Source organism: Argiope bruennichi, chromosome 11 (assembly GCF_947563725.1).
Source record: "Argiope bruennichi chromosome 11, qqArgBrue1.1, whole genome shotgun sequence".
In the NCBI taxonomy this organism is placed as follows: Eukaryota; Metazoa; Arthropoda; class Arachnida; order Araneae; family Araneidae; genus Argiope; species Argiope bruennichi.
Window position 1 is genome coordinate 1686550 of NC_079161.1, and position 12084 is coordinate 1698633.

Consider the following 12084-nt stretch of genomic DNA (forward strand, 5'->3'; position numbering starts at 1 on the left):
ATGTACATAATTATATATTTTACTTGTTTTAGATCGTGAATGAATCGTTAAAAAATACCCTACAAAATCTAAATATTTATGGAATTGCTTACTCCCCTTCTTAACCCCTAGGGTAAGAATCTCGATATGAGGATGAGATGCTTCCGGTATGGTGGTTGAATCTCGCCACCCTGGAGGGTACACAAAAAGGTGGGGGATCTGGCTCCTTTCATCGATGACGAGACATGCTTCCTTCGGGAAGGGTTGTACCGTGGCCGTTGATGGCCCTTAGGACTCAACCACAGTTCCCGCCAGTGTTGCTGTTGCGGCGGTCGGGTTATTCAGTATTATTTATCCATGTGCCTTCGGACGGGTTGAAGAGTCAGTGATATGACTTACTCCTTTTCTTATATTTAGTTATATATTCTTGTTATTCGATTTTAAATAAACTTCAGTGACCCTAACTGACTAAGTTACGAAATTTTGAAGCTTATTTTTAATCACATCAAAAAAAAATTTTGCTTTGATACGTAGAGCATCTATTGAAATGATTGAAGGTCATCTAACACAGAGATATTCAAAGTGTCATAACTCGATCACTCGATTTTAATCACTGTAAAAAGATTTTTCTTTAATAAAGAGGGGCTATTATATTAAATATGGTTAATAAGATGGAAAAATATATATAAAAATTTAGACTTTTAACGTTATATTCATGAATTCAAAAAAAAAAAATCTCGACTTATATACATGAGTCTAACAAAAAATTAGTTATGGGTCCACAATTACGATTAATATCCGGAATACATTCTATCTATACATACATGGAACAGAAAGATACAAATTTCTCTGAAAAATCAACGTTTTAGGCTGTGCTAGTTTTATGGATCTGCAGACAATACTTTCATTTAAATGTCATCTATTGTAGAATTTGAAAAAGAAATTGGAAAAATATATATTCTGAAATAATTCTATTCTCTATTCTCTTCTGAATATAAGATATTTAACATACTAAGGTATTTAACATGAAAACAGGGACTTTTTTTCTAATGGAGACCTAAAACACGTAATGCATTTACGAAATAGCAATTTTATGAACAAAAGACACCATTATCTAATGACACGTTTTTAAATACATTTCCTTTCGTGTCAGCTTTGCTGTATTTTCAAACAGAAAGTATTATTCATTTCATATTTATTTTCAGAAATATTTAACAAGAATTTTAATCCAATAAATAAACCAACTGTACACCTGAAGATGATTAGCTCTTTTCCTGCCGTAAAAATGCCCTATAAATAGCTTTTCCCATTCCCTTTTTACTACATCTTGTATATCCTTTTCAGATTATTAAATATTATCCATTGAAATACAACATACAAAGGTCATTTTTATATTAAATTATTGAAATGTAGGCGACAAATTTACAATTTTATTAAGTTCCAAATTAATAACGAAGCATAAAATTTTATCGTCGCCTTCAAATCTATTCTTTCTATTTCGTATGTCATGCAAAGAATTTACTTTAGTCTTAATGACTCCATTAATCTAAATTATAATCATATCGTGCATCAAAGGCAAGATCATAGTCAAATCTTTCATTTAAAATTCGCATTAAACCAAGTAAGAAACTAAAGAGTCATTCACATGCAATACTCTAGAGCTCAGAATTTACTAAAGCAATTCAGAAAATTTAATGTAAGAGTTTATATTTCGACATTTTAGCCGTAAAACCCCACTCTGTAGAACAATTCTATTTTCCTACAACTCAATTGAATATATTTATATTCTTCTGAAAATTACAGTTCTTAAGCAACGCTGTGTTGATATATTATTTTATCGTTGAACTTCATTATAACTTATTTGAATCAGATTATAATAGTAAAATTTAGTTTGCTTGTTAAATTAATGCTTTCTTTTGACACTGCCATAGAGATTGAAGGCGGAAATTTGATTTTTTTTTCTATTTGCCTTCGAACTTGCGCAGTTCTACTTTGTTTGCAGAAAATGAATGAATTTAATAAAAAGAAAAATGAATTTAGTGAGATTTATATTTCAATTTAAATCCTCAAGATAATTTTAGGAATAGACTAGAAACGAATTTCATTAAATCTAGAATGAAATTAGACACGCATTAAATTATAATTTGTCTTACTCAAATGAGTTAAGATTGCTTTCTTATAGCGGTATACAACTAAAGCGAATAAAAATTCAATATATAAATTGCTCGAATTTAGAGTTTTCAAAATTCTGCCAAATAAAACAAGCATAATTCATAAGACAAATAATTCTAAACAATAGACTGAATACAAAATAAATCCGAAACACAAGCTTTATTTGCTAAATTTCTATACAGGTACATTCAATGCAATAGTTAACAAGATTATTGCAGCAATAAATGTAATACACGAATACATTTAAAATAAAAATTTAGTATGTATTAAATAAAGTATCAAAAGCACTTTTACATTAATAAGCCATACATGCACCCAGGCAGTTTAAAACATTCAATTTAAATTCGTATGCACCAACTTAAAATTAACTAGTATATATATAAATTTTTAATGCAAAACTAACATTTCCATCGGTGATTAATAAAAACATAGTACGAATGGAGGAAATAAAAATTACTTAATACATCTTTACAAATTACTATACAATGGATGGATTTTTTTATTTAGAATTTTTAAATGTATAATGCACATTAAAACATTTCATTAATATTAACATTATACCATAATATTTAACATTTCATTAAATTAGGAAGAATGTTCGTGCAGATTTTATTCATTAGAAGCTGATAATTCAAAATTCCCAACTTTCCCACCCCCATCATAATTGGAAAAGGAAAATTAAAAATTAAACTTTTATACCATTTACCATTCATTTCATCCGTTCGCTCTTCTAGAAGTAAAACGATATTCCCGACAATCTATCCATACAATTTCTCTTAAAAAGGCATTCTGATCACCATGGTGATCAGGCACAGTGATCAAATGCTTTTTAAGAGTACAAAGATATTTCCATTGGTTGGCCGGCCGAACCAATCAAAATATCCTTTGTTCGCAGATGAAGATTTACAAAAAAATAAAGAGCCAAAATGTAAAATAAATTTAAAATTTTCTATTGATATTACCAAATTTTATTTTAAATTTAATAAAAAGATTAATTTAAAAATATTTGTAAATGGATGCAATGAATAGACCAAGGTAAAGTATTTCTAAAACTTAATTTAGTTTAAATTTAATGATTGCATACATCTTTAAAATTTTAACCTAAAAACAATTAAGGCTAGAAGTTAAGATGAAGATGATACATGCAAAATAAATCTTACTATATAATTTACATTGTCTTTTAATATAAAAATTGTTCTCAAGCATTAAAATTAGAAATTTGTTTAAAGACATTTCGAATGCGATTAATAATACTTCTCTGCAATTATAAATTATTTTTTCAAAACTCGGGATTTCATGTGTGCCAATACAAGATTTAATTTAGAGAATAACTGCAATATTTTCAACCTTATTTCAAAAGATTAGAAAAACCAATATATCTGTTAACAATGCATCTTTCTACCTCATACATAATACAGAAGCATTTTTTTCATTAAGGAATATTTCATACATTAATCAAACAAGTACATATTAAACGCCACATATTATATTTTGTACAATTCTGAACTTTTAGATTGAAGCTCTATCAAGATTTCGAGATTGATAACTAACGGAAATTTAAAGAAATTTGTTTACATAGTTGATTCTAGCATTACAGAGATCAAAATCCTCACAAAAACAATGCACATAAACTTCGTTATAGATACAGGAATTAAACACCTATTCGAATATGAAGGATTCTTTAGTAATCGTCATTCAAAATCACGAAATGAAATATATGGTCAAGAAATAGCTTCAGTTACAACGAAGTGGTTCAGTTTTCTTTATAAAATTGGTTTGTAAATTTTAAGAAATTCTGCCGATATAATGGTTAAAAAGATTACTGTAATGAAAATCAGAGACTTAAGATTGTATAGTGGCAATCTGTCATGTCAAACAATTCTTATCAAATTTAGTAATAACAAATATGTTCTCAAATGCAATTTATAGAGAAAGGCACAGCGAAAATTAAATCTAGGTTTTGTTACAAATTTGTTATATCGCTGTATTTACAATATCCGTTTCTTCCATTGAGTCAATTAGTTCTGTTTGACATTTTCTTGTGAACATGTTGATAATGTAAGTTCAAATATAGTCTTCGCCCATCATTGAACTGTGCAGCATCCGCACTCCAATATGCGCTTGATGAAGGGTCCAGGTATTGTCTGTTATGCCGAGATCACTTCGATGAAAGCGTGTTCTTAACAGACACCTAAAGGGAATATTAAATATTTTAATCAATACAATTTCAATACCAATTCCATTGAATGTCAAATAGTATTAATATTGCTCATAAAGTGTAGTCCATGAATATAAAGATTAGAATTGAATAAATTGCCTATTTAATCTTTTTAAAGTTCATAACAAAAATTAAATCCTAATAAAGCTATTTGCACTATTTTAATTGCACTTGTAGAATTTTACTATGATAAATAATTGAAATATTTAGATAAACTCCTTTTCCTGAAAGTTTCGAGTATGTATTATTTAAGATAAACTGTGATGACAAATTAATAAGTTTCTTCGCAACCACCCTTAAAATACTCTAAAAATGGATGTCTTGTATACCGATACAATGAAATGTCGCTAGAAAAGCATTTAGTTTTCATTCTGTGGGCAGAAACCAAAATATTGGGATTTTCACATTAGACTCTTGAAAAAATGTAATTAATGTCCTTACCAAGATAATATATTATTAACTTAAAAATAATGAATCATTGAGAGGAAATTGGAAGTCAATGACAAAAAATTTTAGGCTCCTTGAAAATAAGTTAATCCGGAAACAAAACGAAGATTTAAAGGAAACGCAGTTACCGACATTTCTCGTTCTGTTACTGTACCTGAAGAGGCTGATAGTAGAGCAACATTTTAGTAGTGAGGAGGACTTGCAGAAGGCTGTCAAATGGTAGATTCATTCTCTATCGACCGATTTCTTCAACTATAGTTGCAGAAGTTGATCTCGGAATGGCATCAAATTCGCCGATTCGCGTATTGAGAAACAGCTGAATACACTGCTTCTGTTCCGATAGATATTTACAAATGATTGTGGTTTGCCTCCTTGCAGTTTACTGGAAATTTGCCTTCAACAAGAATAAAAGTGATTAGAAAATGTCATGTTCTTGTTATTTAATTTGATTAAGAAGTTGAATGTGTACTTAGAATTCCAATATTTTAATGTCATTTGTGGCGAATATTTCATAGCATTCAGCGCAGTTGCTTCCGGTTCAGCATGTGTGGAAACAAGAAAGCGGTATCTTCTGGTGATGTCTTAAGTCTTTTGATCTGTAGTCCTGATCTTTTGCTGACTAAACCTATTTGGAACTATACTGAAAAATTAAATTAAGAAGTAGCAAGTTAAATTATAACCTATTTTACATTCGCAAAGTAGGTTATTTAATGGTCAAATGAATGAATGAATATATCCCAAATTCATTTCGGTATGACAATGACCGAAATTCTTGCAACATACCGATATCACTTCAGAATCATTCAGGTAAATTTCTTGTGTTGAGAAATAGCTGGAAAGCCCGCTTCTGTCTTAATAGACGCTTTCACATAAATTATGTGTAGTTTACATCTGTATAGCTTCAGAAAACTTGCTTTCTAGAAAGAAAAAAAATATTTGAAAATGCCATGGCGTTTCGATTATTTCAAATAATTAATAAAATTATACATTAATTATATTTTAAATAATTCAGGAACTGAAGTTTAGCAATGGAAGTATATAGTCATTTTTGGTGAATATTTTACCACATTCAGCGTCAATGGCGTCAATTCCAAAGCTATATGGAATCCCGAAAGCTTTATTACTTCATGGATGGATAACATGTCTTATTCAGAGAAAGACATTTAATATAAGCAGTAGGTACTCCAACTTTTATATATCTATAAAAGGAAAATGTACATTGGTAAAGTTGCAATTTAATAATCAAATTCTATCTTCATTTTGGTACGACTATTATCAGTTCTAGCAACTTATCGTTATCTCTACGATACCATTCTGAGAAAAAAATAGTTTCTCGATCCCCCAGATTGCTGGTAGAGAATTTGTCAGAAACTGAAGTAGTCACTACAAATGAACTTTGAAGGATCATCAATAAGAATTTTATTTGATCAGGTGTACATGCATCGACATAATTAGTAATAAAAAAGCAAAGTACACAAGAATTCATTTCTTTAGAAGCCATCAAAAGCCGGCAGTATTTTAAATATATTTGTAAAAACATTCATCTAGACTTGTTATTGATCATACAAATGTGTTGGTTCGAGAATCTTTCGTGAGTTATGCAAATGTTAAAGAACGTAAGTTTTGCATTCAATTAAAGTACAGTCAATAACTGTCTAATGAAGATTGCTGCACAATTTCTCCACCAATCGTCATTAAATGCTCTTGAAATAAAAGCCATCATAAAGCGATGAAAAATTTCGTTTGAAAAACATTCATTTATTTTATGTAAGAATCCAACTGAAAATTTTGTGCCTTGTTATATTGAGACACTTGGGAAAATGTTTTGTACTTCTAATTAGTTGCATATACGCGTCTAATTAGAACTAAAGGATTTTTTTACAAATTAACAGTAAAATTATTCAGAAAATCAGATCCTCGAAAGCGAAAAGCTTTAAGAAATAATCCAAATTACCTGGAAATATTTGTTCTATTTTTGCACTTTAAGAGAGGTTCATGGCCTGGCAACACTTTACTTGTGACGAGGATACATGCAAAAGGCTGTGGCAGGTTGGTTCCATTCTCTGGCGATTGATTTGTTCGGTCCATCTACTCACGAAAGTTGATCTCGGGATGGCATGCGCTTCATTTCCTCTGCTTTTATATTTTTAGAAATAGCTGGAAATTCTGCATCCGTTTTAATAGATGTTTACGAGTAATTATGGTTTGCCTCCTTGCAGTTGAATGTTTTCTGGAAAATAAAATGGTTAGAAAATGTCATTTTTGTGATTTCAATATTATAAATAGGAAACAAGATACTTGAATTTCCAGCATTTCAATGTCATCTGTAGTGAGCATTTTACAGCATACATCGCAATAGATGTTAGTTCATAAGTGTGGGAACCGAGACAGCAGTCTCACTTTTTGTGTGAATGGGGACCCTTTATTCAACAAAAGATCTTTATTATACATCAAAACCTATTCCAATCCACATATATTTAAATAGCATTATTAAAAATAGTAAGCAAGTTTAATTATATAATAACCTACTTCACATTCGTAAAGTTATTTAATAATCAAATGAATAAATATAATCTATATTCATTTTGATATGATAATTATCAAAATTCTACAACTTACCTCAATGATTCTGAAGGATATCAGTAACACTTTCCAAGTCTTATTCTTAAGTCGACAAATAACTGGAAATTCTGCTTCTATTTTCATATATGGTTTCAAGTAGCAATGGTTTCTTCCTAATTTAAGAGAAATTTTTCTTTAGAAAAATACCACGGTGTTTTGGCTATTTCAGAAAATAAATAAAATTATTAATTATATTTCAGATAATTCAGAAACTAAACTATATACATGCGTTCCCAAAATTGATAATTTTTGTTGAGAATTTCACCACATTCAGCAAGAATGCCGTCAATTCTGGGCATATGTGGAATCACGAAAGTCTACTTCATGGATGGAAAGCACGTCTTGATTCAGAAAAACAAGTTAATATTAAACAGTATGGGTTAATATACCTATAAAAATAAAGTATACATTGTTAAAGATGCAATTTAATAGGTTTTGACTATCTTTATTTTTGTATGACAATTATAAATTCTTGTAACTTACCCTTATCTCTCCGATACCATGATGAGAAAGTTTCCATATCATCCAGATTGCTGCCGAAGATGTGTCAGATATTGAAGAGTCACTCTACAAATGGACATTGGCACATCTCCAATAAGAACAGAAATTTTATTCCATTAATTAAATCAGATATACATGTAATCAACACAATTACGTTTTTTTGAAGTTAACAGCAATTTAATTCCCTATTGATAATCAAACTACTCTCCGTATTTTAAATGCATTTGTAACATGTTAATATAGTTTTATTTATCTTACTAAAGTGATAGTTCCTCAATCTTACAAAGGTTATGCAAGCGTATTATTTTAATGACAAATGTTGCCATCAATTTATTAATCCTCCTTTTAACAATCATTGATTATACTCAGGATTACAGTACCGTTTTTCTTGCAAGCGCCATTAAATGTCTTCAGAAACCACCATATAGTGATAAAATGAAGTTATGCTTGAGAAACATTCAATTTTCATTCTGTATGAGAGCAGTTAAAGTTGTGGCTTGACATATTTAGACGTTATAAAGACACTGCTTTGTGATCATAATGAGCCACATGTACACATCTCATTAGGACTAATAGGATTGAAGATTTTTTAAATCAATAGTAAAATATTTCATTCACCCATAGAAATTCTCGGGAAGCCAAAGACTGTAAAGAAAGAAAAAATTACCTGGAAACGTTTATACTGTTTTAGCACTCGGAATGGTTCCTTCCTAGCCAGGCAACATTTTCCTGTCGAGGACGACATTCAGAAGACTTTCGCATACTGGCTCCATTTTTAGGCGATTTATTCATTCTACTCTTGCATTTGCAGAAGTTGATCTCGGAATGGCAAGCGTTTAAATTTCACAGATACTTGCGTTGAGAAGTAGCTGGAAATGTTGCATCCGTTTTGATAGACGTTTCCAGGTAATTATTATTTGCATCCTTATTAGCTTATGGGAAACCTGCTTTCTAGAAGAACAAAACGATTAGAGAATATCGTGCATTTTTTTTTTTTTTTTGAAATTTTTATTATAATTAAGAAACCAACTAGTATTTCCAATATGTTGGTCATCTGTAGCGAGTATTTCGAAGCATCCAATATAGTTGATGTCAGTTCAGTTCATGGGCGGGAACCAAGAAAGTAGTCTCCCTTTTTCATGGCGAGTGGTATCCAGCAATACTATAGGTCATAAGTGTTCTAACCTATTCCTACTTAATGTGCCCATTAGTAAAGTTGCAATTTAATAATCAAATCGAATGTTTATATTCTATAATCTGGTACATAATTATCAAACGTTATCTTCTATAGCATACTGAAAATATTTCCCAATTCCTGGAGAGAATTTGTGACAAACTGAAACGGCAATCATTCCATAGACGAGGGTTGAGGGATGTGTCATTGTTCCTATTATTAGCATCTAATGCATTTGGCAATCAATTCATACGATTCGACAGAACCTTCCGATATAAGTGAAGCATTTTAAATGTAAGGTAACTCCAAGTTTTTTATATTTACTCGCCTAATTCGCCTATATTTCTTGTACCAGCTACTACTAATAAACAGAAAAGTCGTAATGGTGCTCTGTTGCAGCAGACAATACCAAGTATCGCCTATGTAATTGTGGCAATCTCACCGCTAAAAGGCCGCTTCTGCTAAATATCTAGACATTACGAACACTTCTTCCGTACTCAATCAGCATATCAAAAGTATAGATTTCTACGGAATTCTGAAAACTTGGGAACGATTCAAAACTTCATAACCAAGAAATTACATTACTCTTGGCGGCGAATTTCACAAAATCAATTTCGGATATAATTTTTGAACTGTAGTTTTTAAGCCGAATTTATTCTTTATCCTTATGAAATCGTCTGCTCATTTTTAAGTTGACTGTTTCTATCGTTAATAAGTTAAAAAATACAAAATTTTATAACTTATTCACCTAGTTTGTTATGAACAAGTTTACTCTTCAATAAAATATACTTAAGACGCAACAATATTTTCCTCAAGTTTCTTTTTAACATATCTATTCCTTCTGATAATGCTTTTAGTATATCTAAATAGAAAACGGTAAAGTTTGATTCAAAATTGTTTAAATTGTTTCATTAAAATGAATAACTTCATTTTGAAATAATCTTAATTTATCCCGAATGCTGCATCCAACACAAATATATTTCTCAAAATTCATTCCAAGTTCTATTTTTGCCGATTTTTACAGATCATTAAATTGCAATTTAAATATGTTCAGATGAAAAATATATTTGTATTCAAATTTTTTTTTGTTTATTTGTAATATGAAACAAACAAAATAAGTTCAAAACTAGCTAAATATTTCAGCTCAAGTAGGCTCAACTATTATTAAAAAGATAGTTATTGCATCTTTAATATTTGTACATTTTTATGGCGGATTGAGATAGAATAAAGCCAGACTGTGTGAGATAACGGATGAATTGTTACTTCAACTATAGGAATGATGAATAGGATGATTCAACTGCATGGAATAGCAAAACATTGAGGCTTACTGGATTAAAACTTGCATTATAGGCAAAAGAGGAAATTTCATTCCGAGAGTAAACGAAAGACCTGAAAGTGCGAATGACTTCAGAACATTTCGAAAAAATTGTATAGAAATATGTCATGGAAATACAATTGGTACATTTCTGAATATTAAAAATTCCTAATTAATTTTTGAAGGAAATTAAATATCAACTATTTAATCAAAGATTTAGAAGTTTTGAAATGAATATGGTTAATTCTCAATCAACTACCCTTTTTATAAGGTCTGTTTAAGCGAACGTATTCGAAGAAATTAGATACTTAAAAGATTTCTATTAGACATTTCATTAGAATTTAAGAGTTAGGAAGGATTTTTTTTTATCAAGCTCTCCCACGAAGAAAATACAAGGAATATCTCTAGTAAAGTCACAAGAATTTCATAAAAATTCTACTTTATCCAATCCATTGAACTATTAAGTGCTGTGTGTGTTCTTCTCATACCATAAAGAAATAATTTCGATTATCTGTTGTAATCAACATAAATTACGATAGTTGACTAATATAATTCCAACTCGAATTAATTCTATGAAACACTGTCAGAAAAAGGACAATTAAATCGATTTAATAATTAAAATCTTCCTCAGAGTTTCCATAACCTGTAAATTAGTGAAATTCAAATACAAAAGTGCGTTTAATATTAACAAAGTTCTTAAGTTGTCATTATTTAAAATCGCAATACATTCTGTTCAATTGTTTCCTATTGATATGGGCGTTTTGAATTCTTAATAGATGCCCCATAGTTTCATCCATTTTCCTTTCCAAGATCACAATATTCTTCGCGAAGATTAATTTTCTAAACTGCTTTCCTTCAAAATTCTAATTTCCAGAACTTAAATCGATAATTCTCACAAAAGCACACACACTGACCACACTGCATCCACGACAACTCGTCATCTCACAAGCACACATATTAGTCAAGCCACACCACAACGACTCCAGAGTCTCATACACACAACCAACAGCCCAGAATCCACGCACTTATTACCCACTCCACCGACCAAAAACACGATTCCACAGTCCTCGCACTCATTACCCACGCCACCAACCAACGACACGATTCCACAGTCCTCGCACTCATTACCCAAGCCACCGACCCCAGCGCAATTCCACAGCCATCACACACATTACCCAAGCCTCCAACCTCATGAAGAGACCACACCTCTCTCGCACACATTGTACACGGCGCCTGCCCCACCGCGAATCTACAGCTGATACATTACCCACACCTCCAAACCTGACACGATTTCACATTTCCCACGCCGCCACTACCACACAACTAGTCCTCGGCTTTCACATGAATTTCTCACTCATAATTGCATACAATATCCAATTACGCGATAAGCGATATTTAGACATTTTTATTACCAAGCCCTTTCCATATAAATCCGCCTTAACAGGCCCACACCACAACTTCTGAGCATGGCCACTTAATTCACAGCTCCACATTACAACAGAGTCGGGACTCGCACATTGTGCTTACCTACTATGATCTCGCACTGTTTCTGTTTCACATACAACCATCTCTTAAGTATATTAATTTAACTCCATAGATCGCATGACAACTTTCTTAATACACATCACAATGCAATTTTCCCATTCGCATAATGCA

General features: G+C 31.0%; 1 long non-coding RNA gene across 1 annotated transcript; it reads right to left on the reverse strand.

The window, feature by feature from the left end:
* Positions 1-5616: 5616 nt before the first annotated feature.
* On the reverse strand, positions 5617-7551 carry LOC129957703 (uncharacterized). The gene is made up of 3 exons (XR_008782815.1): positions 7436-7551; positions 6771-7046; positions 5617-5733 (listed from the first exon to the last, which is right to left on the reverse strand). It is a non-coding gene; the product is annotated as an uncharacterized LOC129957703 (long non-coding RNA).
* Positions 7552-12084: the final 4533 nt, after the last annotated feature.